The following is a 23,258-nucleotide window of genomic DNA, read 5'->3' on the forward strand; positions in this document are numbered from 1 at the left end:
CATTTTGTAAGTAAGAGCCATTATTATTAGTATTACTATTGTTATTGTTATTATAAGCAAAAAGGAGTATAGTTACATGTACATTTATGTGTTGAATGGTGAGGTAATTGAGACCGAAGCAATACAACTAGAGTAAATGAGAATTCTTAAAGAAACACATACCTTAGGAGTCAGCACAGTCCTCCCAGAGCTTGCCTGGCTTGGATCTTAAGTAGCTTACATAGGTCTTGACTTAAATCTCTGTGGTTGTTGCAGTAGCTGACAGTATGTCTATGTGATTATTTAATTTTACAGCCAAGTAGTATGTGATTATTTAAATTTAAATTAATTAAAATTCAAAATAAAATAAAAAATTTAGTTCCCTGGTCATAAGAGTGACTGAGCATTCCAAGTGCTCAGTAGCCACATGCAGCTAATGGTTACCATATTGGACATCACAGAGAACATTTCCATCATCACCATGATGCATTAATGAGGCATCACTGCTCTAGAGTAAAATCTGTAAAGAACCTGGGATTTATTACCTCAGGTCTGCAGATTACAGGGGGAAAAAAACTGTGCAATCAAGTGAGTACCAGACCTGTTTGTGGAAATCAATAAACAAGGAATTGAAGGTGAACAGATTGTACCATATAGATGCAGTTTAAAGGCCTTGGCTTCTCTTGAGTGACTCTCACATTGCTGGTGGAAGTGTACAGGTAAACAGCAAGCATTGCCAATAACCATTCAGCATCACCTCTCAGCATTTCATAGGGGGAGCCATGAGTACTAAGGGGCTGCAATGGGAGGAAAATGAAGCCTAAACCCAAACCCCAAATGGGATTATCCAAGAGAAAAATAATTTGTGGCAAAATGAATCTGGAACCACATGGGTTATGTTAAAAGTGGCCTTTTCAAATACAATGTGATTTGGTAATTTCTTTAATGTATCTGAATTTATCATGCTTAGAAGATGAGCAAAGTCAGTGCTGGTTACTCATTCTTATTTTTTTAACTTATCCATCATATCATCATGAACTGTGCTACATTTATTAATGATACTCAGTTAATCCCAAGAGAGGCAGGAGCTAATGTCTGTCTTACTCTTGAAAATTACTAGAAACGCAACCAATGGTATTGCGTTCAGAAAAAGTGACTAGAATTAAATAAGTGTGACACTAATGTCACAGAAACAGCATAAAAATATGAGTGACTTTTAAAAGGGTATTAGGGTTTTCTCCATAAAAGTTTCCTAACTTTTTTCTTAGTTTTTCAAACAATTTAAGTCATTTCAGTTAGGGAAAATTGCAGAAGTCTGTCTTGAAAGATTTCACCACGTGTAACATCCTAGGGAATTTGAATACGATAAATTTTGCTGAACTTCACTAAATTGAAAACTGAAATTGTCACTTATTGGAGAATGCAGTGGGTTGTATGGTATTGTCAGCATATTAAATCTTGGGTGAAAGTTATAAATATTATTGATTGTTTTTAAATTAGAGAAGTGTCTGTGCGTTCAATATCAATTTTAGTTCATTTCTTAGAAATCAAGAAATACATTAAAATCACAATGCTGGCAGGGATCTCTGCCAGCAATCTTATCTTTTCACTCTAAGCCAGGCTGGATAAAAGTGATTTTCAGAAGCTTGGTGGGAGCACAGAAATGGGATGGTGGAAAGAACCCTGGACTATATGTAACCTGTACTCTAGTTCCAGCTTTATAACAGTTTTCTCCCAAATCCTACAATTTCCCTGGGTCTCAGTTTCTTTATTGATAAAATGAAGGAAATGGACAAAGTTAGTTTTTATAGCACTTTCTAACTAGTTGCCTATTGCTGCATTACAAATGACCACAAACTTAGTGGTTTCAAACAAAGCCCATTTAGGGCAAAGGACCTGAACAAACTTTTTTCCAAAGAAGACATCCAGATGATCAATCAGTATATGAAAAGGTACTCAAATTACTAATAATCAGGGAAGTGCAAATCAAAGCTACAATAAAAGATCCCATCATACCTCTTAGGATGGTGTTTATAAAAAAAAAAAAAGAAGAGAGCTAACACTAGCATAGATACAGAGAAAAGGGGAACCTGGTGGCAATGTAAATTGGTGTAGCCATATGGAGAAGAGTATGCCAGCTGCTCAAAAAATTTAAAAATTGACTCAGTAATCCCACTCCTGGGTATATATATTTGAAGGAATTGAAATCAGTATCTCTAAGAGATATCTCCACACTGAAGCCTATTGCGTCTATATAGCCAACTTATGGAAACAACCTAAATGTCCATCAAGAGATGAATGGATAAAGAAGATGTAGTATCTATGTATCTATGTATCTATGTATCTATGTATCTATCTATGTATCTATCTATCTATCTATCTATCTATCTATATACGATGGAATATTATTCAGCCATGAGAAAGAAGAAAATCCTGCCATTTGCAAAAATGTAGAGTGGACCTTGAGGGCATTATGCTAAGTGAAACAAGTTGGATAAAGAAAGACAAATACTGTATGAACTCGCTTCTGTGTGGAACCTAAAAAAGCCTAACTCATAAAAACAGTGGGTAGAATGGTGGTTAATGGTGAGGGATTGTGGGAAGGGAGTGGGAGAATTGGAGAGGTATTGTTTAAGGGTACGAACTTGCAACTAGTAGATAAATAAGTTCTGGATGTCTAATGCATACCATAGTGACTATAGACAATAATATTGTATTATAAACTTCAAAATTGCTAAGAGAATAGATCTTAATTGTTCTCACCACAAAAAAAAAATGATAATAATGTGAAACAATAGAGGTGTTAACTAGTGCTATCATGGTAATCATATTGCAATATATAAATGTATCAAACCAATATATTATACACCTTAAACTTATATAGTGTTATAAGTCAATTATATCTTAACTAAAAAAAATTTTTTTAAAACCCAAACATCAATACCCATTAATTATTTCACAATTCTGTATGTCACAAATCCTGGTCACCTGGGTTCTCTGCTAGGGTCCCACAAGGCCAAAGTCAAAAGTAATGGCTAAGCTGGTCTCTTATTTGAAGACTCTGGAGAAGAATTGACTTCTAAGCTCATTCAAGTTGTTGGATGGATTAGATTCCTTATGGTTACTTGTTTTGGGTCCTTTTTTTTTTTTTTCCTGGCTATCAGGGATCACTCTTAGCTTCCAGAAGCCACCCACATTCCTCATCACATGACCAACATGGTCTTCAGCAGCATCTCAGATCCTTCTCATGCTTCTAATTTCTCTGACTTCTCCTCCTATTAACAGCCTGAGAAAACTCTCTGCTTTTAGAAGACTCAAATGATTACATTGTGCCACCAAGTTAATTGCCCATTTGATAAACCCCAGATCACCTGGTTAGTAATCTTAAGAATATCTCCAAAATACCTTTTGCCATGTGACATCATCAGGGACATAATAACTCCTCATATTTACAGTTGAAGGAATTAGGAATATTTTAGGGAACTACTTTGTAATCCTGCCTACCATACTAATTTAAAAAATCTTTGATTCTCTGTCTTTGAGGCCAACAGGAATACCTTTCTCTCAAGTTCATTGCTTCTCTCTCTTCCTCTGGCAATCCTTTCCTGGTGTCTAATGTTAGTTTCTCTTACTGCAATGCTTTCTCTTCTGTCTGTATTCTCCTAAAATCAGGTTTCATCTCAGTGCTATGAGACATGAGATAGTTCTAGAACCTGTTGCTCCTCTCAGTGCAGTATTAGCATTTTCTCAGCAATGTAAACAGCAATGTAAACAGAATCTCAGGCCGAAGTGGAGAAATGGAGAGCAGTGATTTTACCAACCCTAACAGGTGCTTGGATGGATTGCTATGTAAGAAAGGGAAATGACACCTTCTTACATGCTTATGAGTGATGAGGAGGGGGAAAGCAGAGGGACAGAGCAATCCTACCTTCATGCCCTATGAGTAGCCTCTGTTCAGGGCACTTATAAGGAACCATTTTAAATGAAGTTGACCTTTCTTCAGCCCAGCCTCTTTGTGGTGATTTCGAGTGACTTAGGTGGCTATGGCAATGCTTTGTATAGTGATTTTTATAATACAAATAAATGGAATAAAATCTGATAGTACAGATGATCCAATGCAATAGATGAGAATGAAAATCACCACAGTCCTGTCATTCAGGGGTAACCACCATGCATATTGGGTTGTATCTCCATCTAGATATCATTCTATGATATATGCACACATTTTTAAAAAGATTTTGTACAACATTTAACAATTATATAATGAACATTTTTATTTTTTAGGTCAGTAAAGATATTTCCAGGATATTTTAAATGGCTACCTCTGGATATTTCATCTTGTGGATATACTAGCATTTATTCATCATTTCTGCTAAACATTTAGGCTATTTCCATCTCTCAGTCATTTTTATGACTAATGACTCAGTAAGTGTCTCCATAGTTAGATCTTTGAGCATTTTCTTAATTATGTAGGATAAGTTGCTAGAAGTGAAATTATTTGGATAGAGAATACACACATATGGAAATAATTTGAAATGTATTGACAATGCCTTCTAATTGTAAAATGCCCATTAACTAGTTAAGTGTAATGGAAAAAAAAAACCCACTGATTTTGTGGTAGAAAGGTTGATGGGAGCTCCTCTTTCATTGCTTGCTAACTCATTAATTTTTATCAAATCTATTTCTAACCTTCAATGTTCTCATCTGTAAAATGGAAATAATATTCATGCTAGCTCTTACAGAAGGGTTATTATGCAGATGAAGGGAAGTGGGCTATGGGGCAAGAACTTTGAAAATTATGAAGCTATGAATAAATATAAGGCATTGATTTATCCCTTCTGCCCCGACAGGGGCAATGGTCTTCAGGAAAATAGTCCGTTGTATCCCTCATTTCATTATACCTCTTCTGAGAACATTCTATGGTACTAGTATCCTTCCAGAGCACTCTATGGATTTGATGGCACTTCACTGAGTACACCACTGGCTCTAGTCCTGATCCTAAAGCAAGTTTCCGTATTTGCATGCCTTTTTCTTTTCTTGAACAATAAAGTCTATGACTTGGGAAGTCTGTTCTGTATGGTTACTGTATTTATTTATTTTTTGTCACCTTGCTTTTTTAAACTGGTTGTTCACTCATTCCCCTGTCGCTCTATTATGTTCTCTATGAGGTTGTCTTTATTGGTACTCATAGGTGGCATTTAGCATTCATATGGCACTTTTCATCTTGAAAGCACTTTACAGACATTAGCTAATTAATTTTCACATCACAGTGTGATAGGTAGGTAGGGAGCTAATCTAAGCATTTGTGCTATGGTGATGAAAGGCATGTTACGAGTACAATCAATTATTTTTTATTATTCTTTGGAGGAAGAAGAGGTGGTTATGCAATTTGCCCCAAACCACAGAAGGTATTTGCATTATAGTTGAAACCTATAGTTGAAGTCTAATCTCATAAAGTTAGGTGTATCACAAGTGCTGTTACCAGTTCCAATCTGGCTTTCTCCCAAAGACAGAATTATGGGAGTGAAACCAACCAGCCGGTTCTCCTTTCTACTCCACCTGGGGAGCAGCATTATTGACACTTGAAGTCACTTTCTTCCCTTCTTTCTGTTTTGAATGATGACACTGATTGAAATGAACCTGATGAAAAGTTTGAAAATATTTCAGAAGGGACTCCAAGTTTATGAGAGAAAAGGTTGGGCAGCAGCAGGTGGCAACACCCCATACAGGGCATGTATGGTTGGATGGTAATTTGCTTTCAAAATCTGTCTTTCTAATTGGTGAAATGATGATATCACTCTTGCTTGGGCAGATAGGTAAGTAGTGAGGTAAAAACCTTTTCTTTGGTTTGACTTGGCTTGGCTTTCATGAGCTGTACATGAGTTTTGGAATAAACTCTAGGGATCCTAGAGTGCAGAGAGAAGGCAGGGGGAGGATGACCCAGGAGCAGGGGCCATAGAGTGTGCTCCTCTCTTCTGTGCCTCCCCAGAGCTGATGGGGGTTTCCCAACTGTACTCTCATCTTGAGGTACAAATCAGAGATTCCAACATTGATATCAGAAAAGACAGAATACTTTCAAAACTGGTTTTTATGAAGAAAGTGGTCTTGGTTGGGATTCTCCAGGATTCTCCTTTCTGCAAATTTTACGGATGGACTTCAGACAGTGATGGGCCTTGAGCCCACAGGCTTTCTTTCTTCAATGACTTTAATTGAAGCTCTGAGAGCATCACATTTTTGTAGAATATATGATTCAGTTTCCTGTGTCCTGAAATGTGCTTAAGACTTGCACCAGTAGTAGTTTAGATTACAAAATCTTTAGACTTTGAAAGTTTGTGGTGGGGGTGGGAGTGGAGGGGGAAGCCAGAAAGAACAAGTCCTGGTGTTTGATGCATTTTCTAATAACTCTTTTCTGATAGTTGGATTCTCTGGTCTCTACAATTTCTCATGGCAGTGAGTGTCAATCTGAACACCTAAGCAGATGGCCTAAATAAGAGGGGAGATTTGACATTTAGCTGTTAATTTATTTTATGATGTGGGCTGCCATGTATTATACATGAGGTAAATAAAAGTGATGGACTAATTATGGAAACATGTGCTGCCTTCCAATTACTCTTGGATTCCATGTTTAATATTTTGAAGTATTCCAATTACAGAGAGATTTGTCACTGCAGCAAACTTTTTATCTGTGGAATTTCAACTAAATCTGCAGTGAGCCTCAGCTGATTTTGTTCTGCTAAGTAAATGAACATCCTAGACTTTTCAGCACAATTGGGATTTTTTTTTCCTGGTTGAATCATATTTTAGACTTATATTTTTGACAACCTATTTCACAGTTGACTGGCCTCCCCCTCCCAATCTGGGATTCTGGTCCACTTTCAAATAGGAGATCCACATTTGTTATCATAAAAGGGCAATCTTGTCATTTTAAAAAGATCACTTCTGGTTAATTCAAGATCTGTAACTTGTTTTGGTCTATTAACTTTTTCATATTTCTTTCAAGAACAGTTTGATTGGGAGAGGAATGGATCAACATGGCAAAATGGTTCAACATTATCCAAATGTCTAGTTAAAAATGTTCTATATATTTATATATTTTAAAGCAGAAACAGCTAAGTTCTTTAAAGCTTAGGTTAATAGTAATAGTAGCACCAGAATATTTGAAAACTAGACTAGAATATTTTTTTACTTTGTGTCTAAAGACTTCATAAAACTTAATTTTGTTTTATTTTGGAATTGCAGTCTAATTTATGCCAACTACAGAACCCAGGGACATCCTTCTTAATTTCATAAAAATTTGAAATTTCATAAAAATGGAAATTTTTTTGTTTGTTTGCTTTTCAGTGTAAGATAATTATTGCCTCTAATCCAAACTTATCAATTTTAATTTGATCTTTTGCAAAAAGTGGGCTTCACCCAATGAAGCACACTAGCTTTATTACAGAGGAAAACACTATGCATTTTATGGTTCAAGCATTATATCCATAAATGGTTGCATTAGTTTTATATTATTATATCTAATCTCATTCAAAAAATCATTTGAGACAGCTTATACAAATGCATAAACTCAAATTGGCAAATTATAAATGAATTACAAGCCAGGAACAGAGACGGATAGAATAGAAAGTCAAAACTTAGGGAAGAGTATGAACATAAAGAGGACATTGTTGCTAAAGATGAGCCACAGATTGGCTCTGTGTTTCTTGATATCCAAATGAAAAGGGAAACAGGATCAATTCCATAAGACAAATGATATATATGAAACAAACATCCATTCCTCGGGGTAAACAAAGCTTTTTTTCCCCTGGTAATTAGGTTGCTTATATTAGCATGCTACTTTATGAATATTAATATATTAGTATACATTTTTTGAAATAATTTTTATTATTTTTGTGTCATTTTTGCTCCATAACAAAACCCAAGCATGGTAGCTTAAAACAACAAATGTTCATGATTTCTCTGTGTTCTGTGGGTTGGCTAGATGGTTCTTTGTGTCTGTGCTGATTTGAGTGCGGCTGGATGGTCTAGGATGGTGTAGTGTGGTCTGAGGTAGGAATTCTGGGATGCCTGAGTTCTTCGTGTTTCCTCATCTTCCAGAAGGCTAATCAAGTTGTTCATATGGTGAGAGAAAGGTTCCCAGTAGAAACAGAGAGAAGCTCCAATAAGCGAGGACCTTATCGAATTTGTTTATATCAAGTTTGCTAATGTTCTGTTAGCCAAAATAAGTCATATGGTCAACACAGATTCAAGGAATAGAAAAAGACTGTCCCTCTGGAGGGTGAAAGCTGCAAAGTGTCATTGCAAAGAGGCCTGAATGCAGATAAGAGAGGAATTCTTGTGGCTCTTTTTGCAAACAATCTACGACAATTGGGAAGCCAGGGCTTTTCTTTTCTACTACTCCCCATTGATCATTTAGGCTTAATCTAAGCCAGGAGTAGAAAAGAATGACATTGTGTCAGCTATCAATTTGTTGCCTCTGAGCTCAGAATGCACGCTTTAATATATATATATTATATTTAATATATAAATATATATATTTAATATATATATTGAAGAAATATATATATATGCTATATGATAACCAATGAAATTCCTCAAAACTTTTCTCCTTATTATGGTAAGCTTTCTCCATAGAGGGCACTGGAGGGATCTTGTAAAAGGAAGAGGCTTCCTGCAGTTTCGGATGGGCTAGAGGTCAGCAGCATGCGTGTAAGGCACTCCATAGAGCCTGGCTCAGCCACAGGCCCAAGGTCCTTCAGTGACTTTACATCTTTGCCCGGTGTTAGATCATTCTTCTGTAGTCCTCCAGAACCACGTACAGCCTGCAAGGAACTGTCAACACCCTAGAGAGTCACACATTCAGCTGTTACTATGTCTACAAGCACCAGCTTCTCCACCCTGTGCAGCCTGGATGCTCTGATGACTCCACCTCTGTCCCACACCCAGAATTCCATTGCATACCCATGTCATTGGTCGCCCATTATCTGTTCCATCTGGCTACACTAAGCCAGGCAACTTTTCTGGTGGCCAAACCACCTTTCCTCCAGTGATGTCTGAATCCCTCCCAAGTTTGTTCTTCCTTGTTTATTCTCCAGCTACCCTAGGGTACTACATGGAGTTTCCTTTATCTTATAGTTGCTTTTTAATCAGGGATAATAATTCTTATAATAAATTCCCCCTGATTAACCTACCACGTGGTTTCTTTCTCCTCATTGGGCCCAGATAACTCTAGGCATGATGTAGAGCAAATGGGAACACTGAAGACTGCCTTCCCTGAACTTGGTGAACAGATACACAAGTCAGGGAGATGGGAAGGGGAACAAAAGGAAGAAGGATTGTGGGGAGAAGGGAAATAGAGGTAAAAGGAGCTCATTGTTTCTCTTCTTTCACACCCAGTTCAAAAGCTAGGGATGTATATTTGGGGAATTAGGTGCCCAGTCAATGCAGAATAAGTGGAATTTTCATGCATCACTGGTAACCATATATAATGGCATAAACTCTGACAAATGTCTGGCACTGTTATTTTTTTTTCAATGAAACTAAAAATATGAATATCCTCTGACCCAGAGCTTTCAATTCTAGGGATCTACTCAAGAGAGATGAAAATGTAAGTAAAAAAAAAAAAGAAAAGAAAGAAAAAGAAAATGTAAGTATACAAAACATTTACACAAGAATGTTCTGCTTTTTTCATAATAGGCCTAAACTAGAAATAGCTCAAGTTCCCTCAAGGAAAATTAATAAAATGTGGTATATTCATATAGTGAAATACTATTTAGTAATAAAAAAGAGGTGACTCTTAATACATACAACATGGGTGAAACTTCCAGACAACCATTCGTCCCTCCATCTTATTTATTTTTTAAGATTTTATTTATTTATTCATGAGAGACTCAGAGAGAGAGAGAGAGGCAGAGACACAGGCAGAGGGAGAAGCAAGCTCCATGCAGGGACCCTGACGTGGGACTCAATCCCAGTACCCCAGGATCACGCCCTGGGCCGAAGGCAGGTGCTAGACCGCTGAGCCACCCAGGGATTCCCCCATCTTATTTTTTTGATATATTTAAAAGTAAATTGCAGTTACCTGTACACTTCCTGCTGAATATTTCAACATATTTATTATTAAGTAGTTCTGTTTGCTCATAGTTAAGTGAAAGAAACCGTATGAAAAAGAGCACATATAGTATTATTCCATATGAAGATCTAAAAGAGGAAAATCTAATCTTGGTAGATAAAAATAACAATGCTGGTTACCTCCAGAGAGGTAGGGGTGGTGATTGAGTGGGAAAGGACCTGATGGAATTTCTCGGGGTGGTAGTCATGTTCTGATATCTTGATAGATATTTGTAATAAGAAGTAAGTATGTGTATGCATTTGTCAACATCTGCAACTGTATACTTCAGATTTGTATAATTCATTGCATGTACATTTTACATCAAAAGAAAAAATGTAAAGTATAACTAGTTAATAAGTATGCAGGTGGATAGAGGAATAGATATGTGATAAAAAGTATCTTTAAATGTTAATGGTAGAAACTAGGTGGTGAGCAAAAAGCTCCCAGCTCTGCTGGATGTTTAAAAGTTTCATTTATTCATAAAAAAGATCTTTAAGAGTGCCTGTTTAGGTCCAGGAGCACCCAGTCTAAGTGTAGTTGCCCTGGCTACAGGGCAGGGTCGGGGGAGGGGGAATGATCGCAGGTCCTTAGATGAAGTTGTACCTACAGCCATTCCCACGCGAACATTAGGGTGGTATCAGAGAGTCATAGTCTGATGAGTCCAACACACAGTTCCTGGAGTCTCATGCCTTGAGTGTGATGTTCTTGTCATGCAGAAGTTTTCATGGGTCCTGAGGAAGAGGATCCTCCCCAGATCCCGACCCTGCTGGCACCCTCTTCTCAGAATTCCAACCTCCAGAACTATGAGAAATAAATGTTGTTTAAGCTACCCCAGTCTATGGTATTTTGTTATAGCAGGTGAACCAACTAAGAAACTGGATCAACATCAAGGTAGCTTAGATTGTACTCATATAAAGTGAGTAAGTGAATAAATGAATCATTGACAAAAAAAGTCACACACCAGCACTCCTCCACTCCACTTGAAGCAATTTGAACAGGATCAATTCCATAATACAAATGATCTATAAGGAACAAACATACCTGTTCTTCAAGGTAAACAAAGACTTTTTCCCCCTATTAATTAAGTTGCTTATATTAGAATGTTACTATATATAGTATTAATATATTAATATACATTTTTAACTATCACTACAAGTTTTATTACTTTTGTGTCTTTTTCATCTCATAAAAAAACCCAAGCATGGGGGCTTAAAACAACATTTATTATTTCTCTGGAGTCTGTGGGTTGGCTAGGTGGTTCTTTGTGTCTGAGCTGGTTTGGCTGTGGCTGGATAGTCTGGGGTGGTCTAGGGTGGTCTGTTATAGCGGCTGGAGCTTGACTGAGACAGGTGGCCAGAAGCCAAATGAAGAGTGTTTGAAGGAGAAGAGAGTAATCAATTATGTCACATGTTACTGATGGTCCAGGGAACAGAGATCAGCACTGTCCAGCCACTTTGTAACAGAGACTAACAAGCATCCAGAGCACATTCTGTGCATCCGTGGCTCTTATCGTCTCTCCATGGGTCACATAATGCACCCTTCAGAACTCCACTTATCCAGTCACCCCCTGGAAGGAGCATGGCTTGTTGAGCAGATCCAGAATGCCAAAGATGGCATTTAGTTAAAGGGACTATTGAAATAATTTCATTGGATTAGCGTTACCTGTTGGACTAAACGGTTCTGCCCAGCAGGAGGAAGCTCAGAGGGAGGATGAAGTATCAAATAAAGAAGAAAGAGGAAGCTGCATTTTCTTTACACATCTGAATGTGTGATTAAGTAATTAAATGACCCGACTTCATTAATAAATAGTCATACTCTGAAGGGTCTATTTTTAATGCACTTGATTAAATGTAATTTTGATTTTTAAAAGTATAATTAACAGTATGGATCCAAGTTTATCCTGTGTGTTGGTTGTGGATGAGCTGTGTAATTTATAATAATGCGGAGGTGGTCCAAATGTATATACAACATACCAGAAGGTCTTAGGGCAGCCCTGGGCATTCAGTAAATATTTGCTAATTAAATAAATCCTGTTGCATTTTTAAAGTTTATTTTTTTCCAGGAGATTCCCACTGTCATGGATGAGATCATAATACAGATGCCTCTCTGAGAGGCTTGGTGTTTTCCTGGCAATAGGAGAGCCACAGTAAAGTTGTCAAACTTAAAGAGAGGCAGGTGATGATAAACTGATTTCTTAAACCAGCAAAAAGAAAAGTCTTTAAAAAGGAATGATTAATTAAAACACTTGCTTAATTAAGTGCTCTTTAGCCAGACCAGGTCCTCCAGTTGTTCCTAATGAATAGAGCTTCAGTCTGTAACAACCTCCTAGACTCACAGAAAGTCAAGACTATGCATGTTCCTTCCTTTCAGAGCAGGAAACTGAGGGTCGTGGAGACTCTAAGATTGCACCAGGGTACTGGTTAGATGAGAACAGTGATGGTGCTTAAACAAGACCCTTTGTCAGTTTTTCTTCCAATCCCCTGTCAGTGGTCCTAAGTTTATACTGCGTCAATTTTCTTATGAACTCATTCAGATCATTCATGTTAAAGACACTCAACAGTTCTGATATGTGTGTGAAAAGAAGGAGCTAAGAAATCATCAGCATCGGCAACATAGTTATGTCTATTTAGTGCTTATTTTCCACATTCCTTGACTTGTAGAAGTTAAAGGGATCTGTCCTATTGAGCAGAGGTTGAGGACTCAGTCACACATTTCAAAGCCTTGGTCAAAAATGAACAGGCCATTGGAGGACTACAGCCTCACAGAGCATATGTGTGTGCTGGTGGAGCAAGGGTCTGAGAGTCAGCCTCAGCAGCATGTGCTGGCTCACTGTGGCACCATCTTACAGCTTTCCAGAATGTTAGATTTCTTTCTTGTTTTTTTTTTTTTTTTTTAAGATTTTATTTATTTATTGGGGGGGGAGCACAAGCAAAGGGGAGGGGCCTAGGGAGAGGTAGAAGCAGACTTTCTGCTGAGCAGGGAGTCCAATGCGGGACTTGATGCCAGGACCCTGGGATCATGACCTGAGCCAAAGGCAGATGCTCAGACTGACTGAGCCCCCCAGAAGACCTAGATTGTTGGATTTCTATGTCAAGTTTCCAGTTTTGTGTGTTGGCCACTAATTTAGAACCTCAAAAAATTGGATAGACAAAACACTGTGCAAGATTTAAAAAAAAAAAAAAGGACAAACCTGTCTGTGGGATGATTTGGCCCAAGGCTTCTTCTTTGCGACTCTGATGTAGAGGTTTGGGATTATTTTGTAATCTCTGTCAATACAATATTCACTAAGAATTTCCTGCAGGCCTAGTATTGTAGGAAACACTGTGGGGATGGAGAGAAGGGAAACCTCCAGTCACTTAGGGCATGTTTCTTATCTTCTGGGAATTCCTAACTCAGTTGGGAAAACCAATATGTGTGTATGTATGCATATATATATATATAGCTGGGGAGGCACATAATCAATGTTAGATTGGGTGGGATAAAGTCTAGGACTTTAGAGGATGGTTAATAGAAACAAATTGGGGTGTGGGCTGATAAGAGATGTATTGCTTCTCACTTCCAAATATCTTTTGCTTAATCTGTGAAAATGGATCTGGGCCCTTTGACATCATGCCTTGTGGGCATGATGTTAAGCTGTGTCATTACAGAAAGAAAGGGTTTTGCTCCCTGGTTCTGATGTGCTGGCTTGGCAGGCCCCCACAGCTGCTCTCCAGGGCCTGGCTTCTCCAGTTCCCAGCTCCTTCTGTTCAGAGCAACCAGCAGCGCCAGTGGACCAGGAGCTCCTCCTGCCATGTACCTCAGGCAATTTTGCAGTGGATCACCTCCAATGAGACCTCTGTGGATGAACAGCTTTTCCTGATACTTGAAACAATGGATTTCTGGAAAGTTCCAGAGGGAGGATTTCCTTCAAGTTCCACCAGCACAATGTCATCTGCCATTCAGTGGCCACAGATCTCAGCCCTAAGGGCCCCTCTCCTGGATGCTGATCCCTTATTACTCTAACTCCTTGTTATAGTTAGTACTTTCTTATATTAAAAATTCCCTGTTAAAAAAAATTCCCTGTTAAAATTACTCTGTAATTTGGGTCTCCCGGTATGTTTTTCCTGCTTCAAACTCCTAATTATTTTTCATTATGCTGTATGGGTGCCCTTTGCTCTTCCTCCACTCTTACCATTTGGTTTTAGTGGGCGCTGTCCACGTTGGTTCTCAAACTCGTGGTGATTGATTTCTAGAGGCAGGTACCTTCTCCAGAGTCCTTCCTTCAGTTTTTTTTAAAACTTGAGCTGTGATACTAGAAAGATTCCATATTAAAGTTACAGTAGAAGTTATGTGGGTATGTAACTTTGTCAGTACTCCTTAAAATTTACCCTAAAAATGGGTGCATTTATTGTATGTAAAATATATCTCAATATAGGAAATTAAAAAAAAAAAAAAAAAAAAAACTTGTTCTCTGGGGCTGAGTTTAGGAGTATAAACTGCCTGAGGCCTTAATTCCAGCCTGCTGGGGAAGGGCAGCCTGAGAAGAGGAAGGTGACTCGAGCAGAGGTGAAGAGAGGCAGGGAGAGGGAAAGTGCAGATTCTGATCCCTGGTTTCTTTGGTTTCCGAGAGTGGATCTACCTGCCCCTTTCTTTCCTGCTCTTCGCCCTCATGAGCTAAAAAAATTCTTCATTTTGCCTAAACTAGTTCCATTTGATTTTCTTTAACTGAACTGAAATAATCTGTAAGGAAAAAACTGTGGGCTGGGCTTCTCAGGGTAGGCAGGCTTTGTTTCGGGGATGAGAGGGAGCTTGATCATGTAGGCTGCACAGAGATAGAGGGAGACAAGCACTGTAGGTAACCATGTAGAGGAAGCACGGTGGAAAGTGAGGATAGGTGTGGCATTTGTGGAGACTGGCCCACAGAATATAGCAGTTCCCAGCAGAGACTTCCAGATCACTTGGATTTGGGCTTAAATATTAACTTGGCTAGTTGCGGGCTTGTGTCTTGGGATAGAGACCTAAGGTCTCTGAGCTTCAGATAATTGTATCAAGGTTAAATGAGATTAAGTATCTAAAACATGACAGTAACTGGCACCTTAATAGAAAGGATAGTAAAACTAACAGTGGTATTTATTCATGTTTGTGGTTTTTGGAAAAGCATGCAGAAAGATACGGTTATTTAATTCCAAATGAATTATTGATATAATTGGTGCCCATTCTCTGGGAAGTCTGAGAAAAATTATTAGCCAATTGCAATGATTTAGAGAAGTAGGTGATTCCTAAAAGTCACCCATGGCTCACCAAGTGCAGATCATGCCAAATTAGCTTTCTGGCCCCTTATTAGTTTTATGAGATGAAAGGAGAAGGGAAATGTCTTTAACATGGTCTATCCTTTTGGGAAGGTTGTAAAGTGATCATATAGGCAGGCTTAGATAGTTTCGGCCAGTGGACTTCCCTTTTCACAGAGTATCCTAAATTTCTCAGCTATGTCCAATTTTTAGAAAGCCTTTTCTCTTTTTTTGACATGAAATGTCTGCAAAAAGAAGACTGGTTCTTCCTCCCTCCATTACTTGAATACCCCTTTTCTGTCTTCCTTCAGATATTTTCTCCTCTGTTATATTAATCCTCAGTTCTTCCCACGATTTTTCTGTTTAAAAAATTCTAAACATGTCCAAACATCCTCCTCTTCAGTACTTTATTGTACCATCAACCTTCTGAACTGTAGAACCTCTTAGAATGGGATATTTCTGATGCTTTCAGACCTATGCAGCTTATGTTCAAGGACTGATACACAGGATGCATTAATATTTTTATCTTTTGATTTCAATGCTATTAACATTTTAAAGGAGCTGTGTCACATTGTTGACATATATTGAGCCTCAGAAGAATGAAATTTAAATTCTACCTTTCTGAATCTAAATCTATAGCTGTGCTATAATTATTGATTTTTTTAAAAAAATCTAAAATGTATAGTAATACCATTATGCTTCTTGTTAGTTTCAGCATAGTAACCCAACCTGTCAAAATCTTGATCCTATCATCTGTCGTGTTAGTTATCGCTGCCAGTTTCGTTTCATCCTCATATTGGATTTGCATGATCCTGTATCACAAGCCACTGACAGAAGTGTTGAATGGGACAGAGAACCAAGTGTGGAGCCCTGAAGCATGTCCTAAAGACTTCCTTCTACATTGACATAGTTTTGTTAATTGGCACCCTTTCAATAACGTATTTCAGCCAACAAAGAATTTTCTTACTTGCTCTCTGTGCATCTTCTCACATGGGTATCAAGAAAAACTTCCTTGGAATTGTGGAAAGAACCCAGATTCTAAATTCTGGTTGTATTAGTCAGAATTCTTCAGAGAAACAGAAATATGTATACACACACACGTATATACACAGATTAAAACATTTATACACACATGCCTTCAACTGATTGGATGAAGCCCACCCACATTATAGCAAGTAGTCCACTTTACTCAAAGTTCACAGATTTGGATGTTAATCTCATCGAAAAACATCTTCAAAGAAACACTCAGAATAATGTCTGACCAAAACCTGGGCACCATGGCCCTGCCAAGATGCTACATAAGATTCAGCATCACACTGAAGTTAGACATACCTGGCCTGGCATGAGAGCTACCACAGAGAATTGGCCGGTCCACATACTTCACAGAGTCATTATGCTGAGAAAGTGAGTAGACACTGAACTATACAGTCAGTGCATTACTTACCACCCATGTGTCCCGGGCTAGGACTGCAGCTGCTAGCAAGAAAAACACATTGTATTAGTCTATTTTCCTAAGCCTTGTGCCCTTGGACACCTTTCTGTAATTGCACAAAGCCTTGGAATAACCCAGCTTTGGTCTTACACTTAGCTTCCAGTTCTGACTTAGCTTTCTTATAGCTGTGTGTCCATGGACTAGGTTATTTATTTCACTGAAGCCAATTTTCTTTATCTATAAAATGGGATATATACGTACCTGGTTGTAAGACTTAGATTAAATGAATTAACATGGAAGAAATGCCTGGCTGGCTTGGGGTCTGGCACACAGTAGCTATGTGGGAAAAGGTAGCCAGGATGATGATGTGTACAATATCCTCCTAATCTACAACCTGGTATTTCCTCCAAAAATAACCTCTCAGTACATTCTCTGTCTCAGTATTTCTTCTCTACTTGGCTTAAGTGTGGAGCCCATTTAGAACTGTTGGCTACTTTGGATGACCATGAGGGCTGCTTTCCAAACATTTCAACAAGAGACTCAGGCATTGAAATTCCTTGCCTGGCTTAGGCAAGGTCTATTTGTCAGAGTCAAGGGACAGGGAGACAGGCCCGTAGGTTCCCATTGCCCAGAGCACACAGCTGGCAAGTCTGTTTAAGTCCTTGCTGAAGTCCCTTTTGACACTCATAAATGTAGAATATCCTATTTTATCAAAACAATGAGTTCTGGAGAGACACTAAACACACGACAGCCATGCAAGCTTCCCAAATGGAGCAGAACACATGGCTGCAAGTTAACGTTTGTAAATAAATTATTAAGTCGTACAAAGAAGTGCAGAACTGAGAATGGCTAAATAACAAGACTTTTTTTCCCCCTTAATTAAAAGGAGTTGGCTGACTTAAAATGCCAAAGGATCATTTGCCTTTGTGGAGCAGGGACACTTGCTAGCAAGCAGTAACTCCCCTCTGATAATTACATAGCAGCTTAAAATCTCAAATACATAGTGTTTGTAGCTTGACACGCTCCTGCAAAAAAGGGACAGTGCTTTGAATAAGTCAATTGTTAATGAGTAGAAAATCAGAAAACATCTTATGTGGCTGGATTTTTATAAGTCACAATTTCAAAACGTCTGAGGACATAGTTCTTCTATAAAGGGTATTCTTACTCCAATAAACTGTGATCCAGATTAATTTTTAAAAATTTCCTAATTTTCCTAAGCATGCTAGCATTCTTGTCATCTTTCTTCTTGTCCCTCCTAGTCTTCTCCTCTATAGAAAAGCCGTCTTGACAGTGACAGTGGTGGTGTTTGTGCACACCTGGAAGGAAAAAAAACCCCAAACCTAGTAAAAGCTGGTTTGTTTTCTTTTCAGCAATTTCTTGCCCCCTTGGCTTTCTCTGCCTTTTCCTGTGAAGTCAGGCCTTCTTACAGATAAGTGGATGAGAAAGAAGGAGGTGGGGCAAGTGGCGGGGGGGGGGGGGGGGGGGGGGAGGAGAAGGAAGGAAGGAGGGAGGGGAAGAGAGAGAGATACACTGATAGTAAATGGAACAGCAGGAGCAAAGGGGAAGAGGAAGAGAAATCTTGACAGTGCCTTTGGCTATTTTCTGGTGTCCATTGGGTGCGATCGAATCTGTGATAACTTATCAAGGGTAGAAAGAACTTTGTGCTTTTGGATGAGATTTTCACATCTGTGGTCTTCATCTGTGTGCAACTCCTGAGGCCCTCCACTGACAAATTCCCTCCAAGCCATAGATAATAAGATCACAGCCTCAAAAAAAAAAAAGTCTTCGAGGTTGTTCTGTAGTGAAAAGGAAAAGGACGAGGGCCTTGTAAGGGGTGACTCCGCCAAGGTCACTCAGCCAGGTGTGTCTGCCGCTGCACTAAAATCCACATTCCTCGAAATCAGGTCAGGGTGTTTGTTACTGCCCTGTGCAGATTTCTGCTAATGGCTCACCATTCCCATTTTCTCTAGTCTGATATCCCTTTGAGCTATTCTGAAACTACATGTTAGTTTATGCATTAATTTACTTTTCTTACACTTTTCCAGGAGACTGAGGTATGCAGGCAGTCATATGACCTTTAAATAGCTTAGTTTAGCATGAAACATTTTCCATTGTCATCATCCTCCCCGGGCCTCACAGGGTTGGTGCTTCAAGACCCTAATCCTCTCTCTGTCCCTTGCACAAATCTATCCACTTTTGCATCCTTGCACTTGCCACACCTCTATCTGAAAAATTGTGACAACAGTGGCAATGACCAGCATTCTTGGTTGCATACGATGCCTTAACTAGCAGTAATTGATTGGGAGATCGCCAGGATCAATGACCTAGTGACTTAGAATATCGGCACACTGACTAACTCTGCAGGGGTATTAAGAAACCGCAGCGCTGTCAGCTCTTGCTTCTGGGGCTAACGGGACTATTTCATTGTGTTATCCAGGGAGTGTCAAGGTATATCAGTTAGGGGTCAGATAGGAAAACAGAAACTGATCAAGGTATTTCAAGTAGGAGGGATCTTAAACTAGGAGATTGGATGCATGCAAAACCATGGGAACAACTGGAAGCTGGAGAGTCAGATAGGGTTTCTGCTAGCTGTCAGTTTCCTGCTAAAGTTGCAGGACCTACAGAATGGTCACCACTACCTGAAACACTTAATCAGGTGATTTTTCAGAGATCACTGCAAAATCTTTTATCCACCAACTGAAATCCATGCATTTGCTTGCCTCTGCTGGAGAGCACTAATATCACTCTATTTTTTTTTTTTTTTTCCTGTCTTCTGTATATCCTGGAGGCTCTTTTTATTGGTGCAGTCTAGCTTAAGGTACAAACCTTATAGTAGGCATTCTGGGAAATGTGGTTTCCAGGCTTTTAGACTATGAGGTACAGAGGATGATATAGAGGAGGGAATGGTGGCAAATTGCCAACAATCTGGCACAGATGGTATCCATATTTCTTCATATTGCCATGGGGGAGGAAGAGGAAAATCCTTTTTTAGCTTCTATTTCCATCCTAGGTTGGCAGTGACTTTTCTTATCAAAAGAAATTTAAATGTCTTCCTCTCATCTCCATAGCCTGCAAAAAGAACAGTAGCTGCAAAGATAATAAAGCCACAAAAGACACTGTAAACACAAAAGACAAATGCTGTAGGGGCTTCAGTCATTCCCAAGTTAATACTTTAGATCAGAGGCCAAGAAATGTTTTCTGTAAAAGGCGAAATTGTAAATATTTTAGGCTTCATGAGCTGTATGGTCTCTGTCACAACTACTTAGCTCTGCTCTCCTAGTGCTAAAGCAGCTGTAGAGAATATATACATAAATGAATAACTGTATTCCAATAAAACTTTATTTACAAAAAAACAGGCAGTGGACCATATTTGGCCTGCAGGCCATAGTTTTCTGATTTCTGATCTAGGTCAGACCAGCAAAAAAACTCCCCAAAACTAACAAAACAAAACAAAAAATTTCAGCCACCTAGTTGAGTTATGTGGGACAAAGTCAATGCAGGGGGCAGTGAGGAGAGTACAGAATGAACAAGAATTATTTGCCAACTTGTTCCAGTTAAGGATATGGGGATAGAGGCTGTTATTGTACTTTGGTGAGGAGGAAGCAGAGATTAATAACAGAATCCATGTACCTCTTTGTAGTTCCTTATACATTTGAACATGCATCATACCTGAGACATACAATTCTCATGAAAAGAGTTTGAACCTAGCGTTCTTGACAAAACCTTTTTTGTACCATTTTCAACAGTCTTTTTATGGCAGGCAATGAAAACCCAATCCAAATTGGCTGAAGCAAAAAGAAGGATGCCTTGGCTCTTATAACTGAAAACACCAGGGGTGTTCCCGACTTGCTGCAAAGTTGGCCCTAGGTGTGCATGCAGTGTCAATAGAAATCAGTCTCTCACTGTTGGGCACTGCTTGTCAGTGTTCTTCTTCATTCTCACTCAGGCAGACTTTCCCTTTGGGGTGACACACCTATGATCTGCCTGCCTCACACGCCCAGTGGGAAGGGGGTACCACCTTCCTCACAGTTCTAGCAAAGCCCTGGGGCAGATTTTAGTTGACCTAACCCGAGTCTCAGGCACAATACAGAACTGATTGTTCGGGCAAAGAGGGAAGAAAAATGCTGACTAGCTACACCTCGGTTATGGGCCCCATTGTGGGTGGGATTAGCCCCATCTCAAGCACACAGACTGAAGATAGGGGAGGAAGTATTGTTCCTAAAAGGACATCAGAATGTTGTCATCACATGGCACTAAAATGAAGGCTAGGTAAATAAAGAGTGAGAGTCTACCCGCCGGAATTGCTCTCACAGGGGTCTGATTTATCCCATGGCTGCTTCAGCGCAGACAACTCAACTAGGTGGATGGTATCCTGAACACACACAGTTCAGGCTCTGATGTCCCCCCAGCAGCAAGCAGGTAGCTGGTGTGGGGCAGATTGGTAAGTTAGGCTGAGGGACCAAATGGAACTTATTTAATTTGAGTAAGTGTAAAAAGAAATGGGGTGGGGGAGATACATTTCTGAAGATTTTTAAATGGGATGAAGACTATTGTCCTCTCCAAACCAGAATCATTTGTCATTTGTTCTGGTTTGTCTTTAGTGTTCATGAAAACAATAATATGAGAGAGAGAGAGAGAAAGATGAAGACAAAGCGAGGGGGAGGGGGGGGGAGATCACAATTTCCTTTACAGGAGGCTATGGCACTTGATCTTAGCTTTCCTTTAGCTTATTCATTGAAGTGGATAGAGTTTGAAGCTTTTAAAAGCAAAGAGCATATAGATTTCATTTTATCAGGTTAAAGAGATGTGGGTTTCATCATGCCTGAAACAGACCCTACCCCACCAACCGTGGATATGCAATTTAAGCGTGGCCACCAGTACAGTGGTGTGAGCAAGCACTGACCTTTTAGATTAGTGCCTGAGCCTTCATTAAGAAGAGCATCCAAAATGACAGGCATGCCTCTAAGGAAGCCCAGCATTCCACAATGGTAGCCCAAGCAGTGAAAATTGACTTGGCGTGGGATTCTCCTCTCCTGGGCCCCCATACTGGGAGCCAGGAGCACAAGACAGCATGTTGGCAGATTCCAATCACTTAGGAGCTTTCCTTTATGACGCTGCTTTGTAAGAATGTGTCTAGTTAAATTCACAGGGTCATTGACTGTGGCTTTCAAAACATGAGGTTTTATGAAGGAATGCAGACCTGGAATCCAAGGTTCAGAGCCCAGACCTTCAAACAGATTAATCGCCATGGGGAGTATCGTAAGAGTTTTCCAACTTTGGCTTCATCCTTTGCCCTGGCAACTGCAGGGCTCCTATTCAGCAGACCCAGGTGTCCACTATGGTCTGTTGGACAGAGCACTGGGCGGGGAGCCAAGATGTGGGATGGTCTCATTTCAGTTCCCCAGCTGGCTCCCTGTGTGCCCCCTTGAGCAGATTCTTAACTGCTCTGTCTGTGTTTTCAGCTTATTAAGTTGAGAAGAGAACAATAATGCCCTAAGACACAGAGTTCCAGGGTGGGGTGCTGAGGTGGGACAGGTGGTTGTGTGTGTGTGTCTGTTTCAGGGGGGTGGGGAAAGTGTCTAGAGGGCAAGTAAATCATTTGTGATGGAGAAAGCATCCTGCTCTGTCTAGTGAATAAAACAAGTGACTGTTTGCTGCTCCTACATTTCCTTCTGATAAGCTGAAGAAGAGCGATAGGGAGGAAAAAGAGATAAATAGGACTGGGGGACGAATGAAGAATTGAGAGTCTATCCTGTGAGCTTAATATAACCTTCCTTAAGAATTTTCTTCAACCTTGTATCAAAATTTAAAACTACACTTTTCCAAATTTGAATTTGAAATAATATTTTCCCCCAGCATTGCTAAATGTTAAACACATGTTTATCACACCAGTAAAATAATTCTAAATATTAACTAAAATGCAACTTTAATTAGCAGGTAGATTACCATCTGTACAGGACGAGGCAATCTGTGGCAATCACTGTGGCCAGCATTTATCGAGTGTCTGCTCTATGCCAAACTTTAGTGTGGATTGACTCATTTCCTCCCAAAAACAGATACATAAAATAGGTTTTCACCATCATCTCTGTTTTATAGACTGGGAAATTAACATAGGTGTATAGAAGTTAAAAAAATTTCCATGTGGGCCTAGGATTTGAACCTGAGCAGTACAGTTGATACTAGAGTCCACTGTGCCAGTGATTGCCCCCATCTACCCGGTAGCATCACATGAGACTAGGAAGACCTGGGAGTGAAGGCACCACCGAGAAAGAAGCGCTGGTCCTGGGTAGGGTCTCCAGATTCAGCAGGTCAAATGCGGGATGACCAGGTACATTTGAATTTCAACTGAACAGCAATTAGTATTTTACTATGTCTCATGCAGTATTTGGGAGCAAACTAAAGAAATACTATTAATCTGAAATTCAAACTGAGGTGGGGGTCCTCTATTTTATCTTACAATCCTTTCCTTGGG

General features: G+C 39.4%; 1 long non-coding RNA gene across 1 annotated transcript; it reads right to left on the bottom strand.

Moving 5' to 3' along the window:
• Nucleotides 1-10,409: 10,409 nt before the first annotated feature.
• LOC144281645 (uncharacterized) lies at nt 10,410-21,830 on the bottom strand. Its single transcript, XR_013350075.1, has 6 exons — nt 21,690-21,830; nt 19,613-19,873; nt 16,687-16,830; nt 14,259-14,378; nt 13,278-13,408; nt 10,410-10,888 (listed from the first exon to the last, which is right to left on the bottom strand). It is a non-coding gene; the product is annotated as an uncharacterized LOC144281645 (long non-coding RNA).
• Between the last annotated feature and the right edge of the window lie 1,428 nt (nt 21,831-23,258).

Source organism: Canis aureus, chromosome 13 (assembly GCF_053574225.1).
Source record: "Canis aureus isolate CA01 chromosome 13, VMU_Caureus_v.1.0, whole genome shotgun sequence".
NCBI lineage: Eukaryota > Metazoa > Chordata > Mammalia > Carnivora > Canidae > Canis > Canis aureus.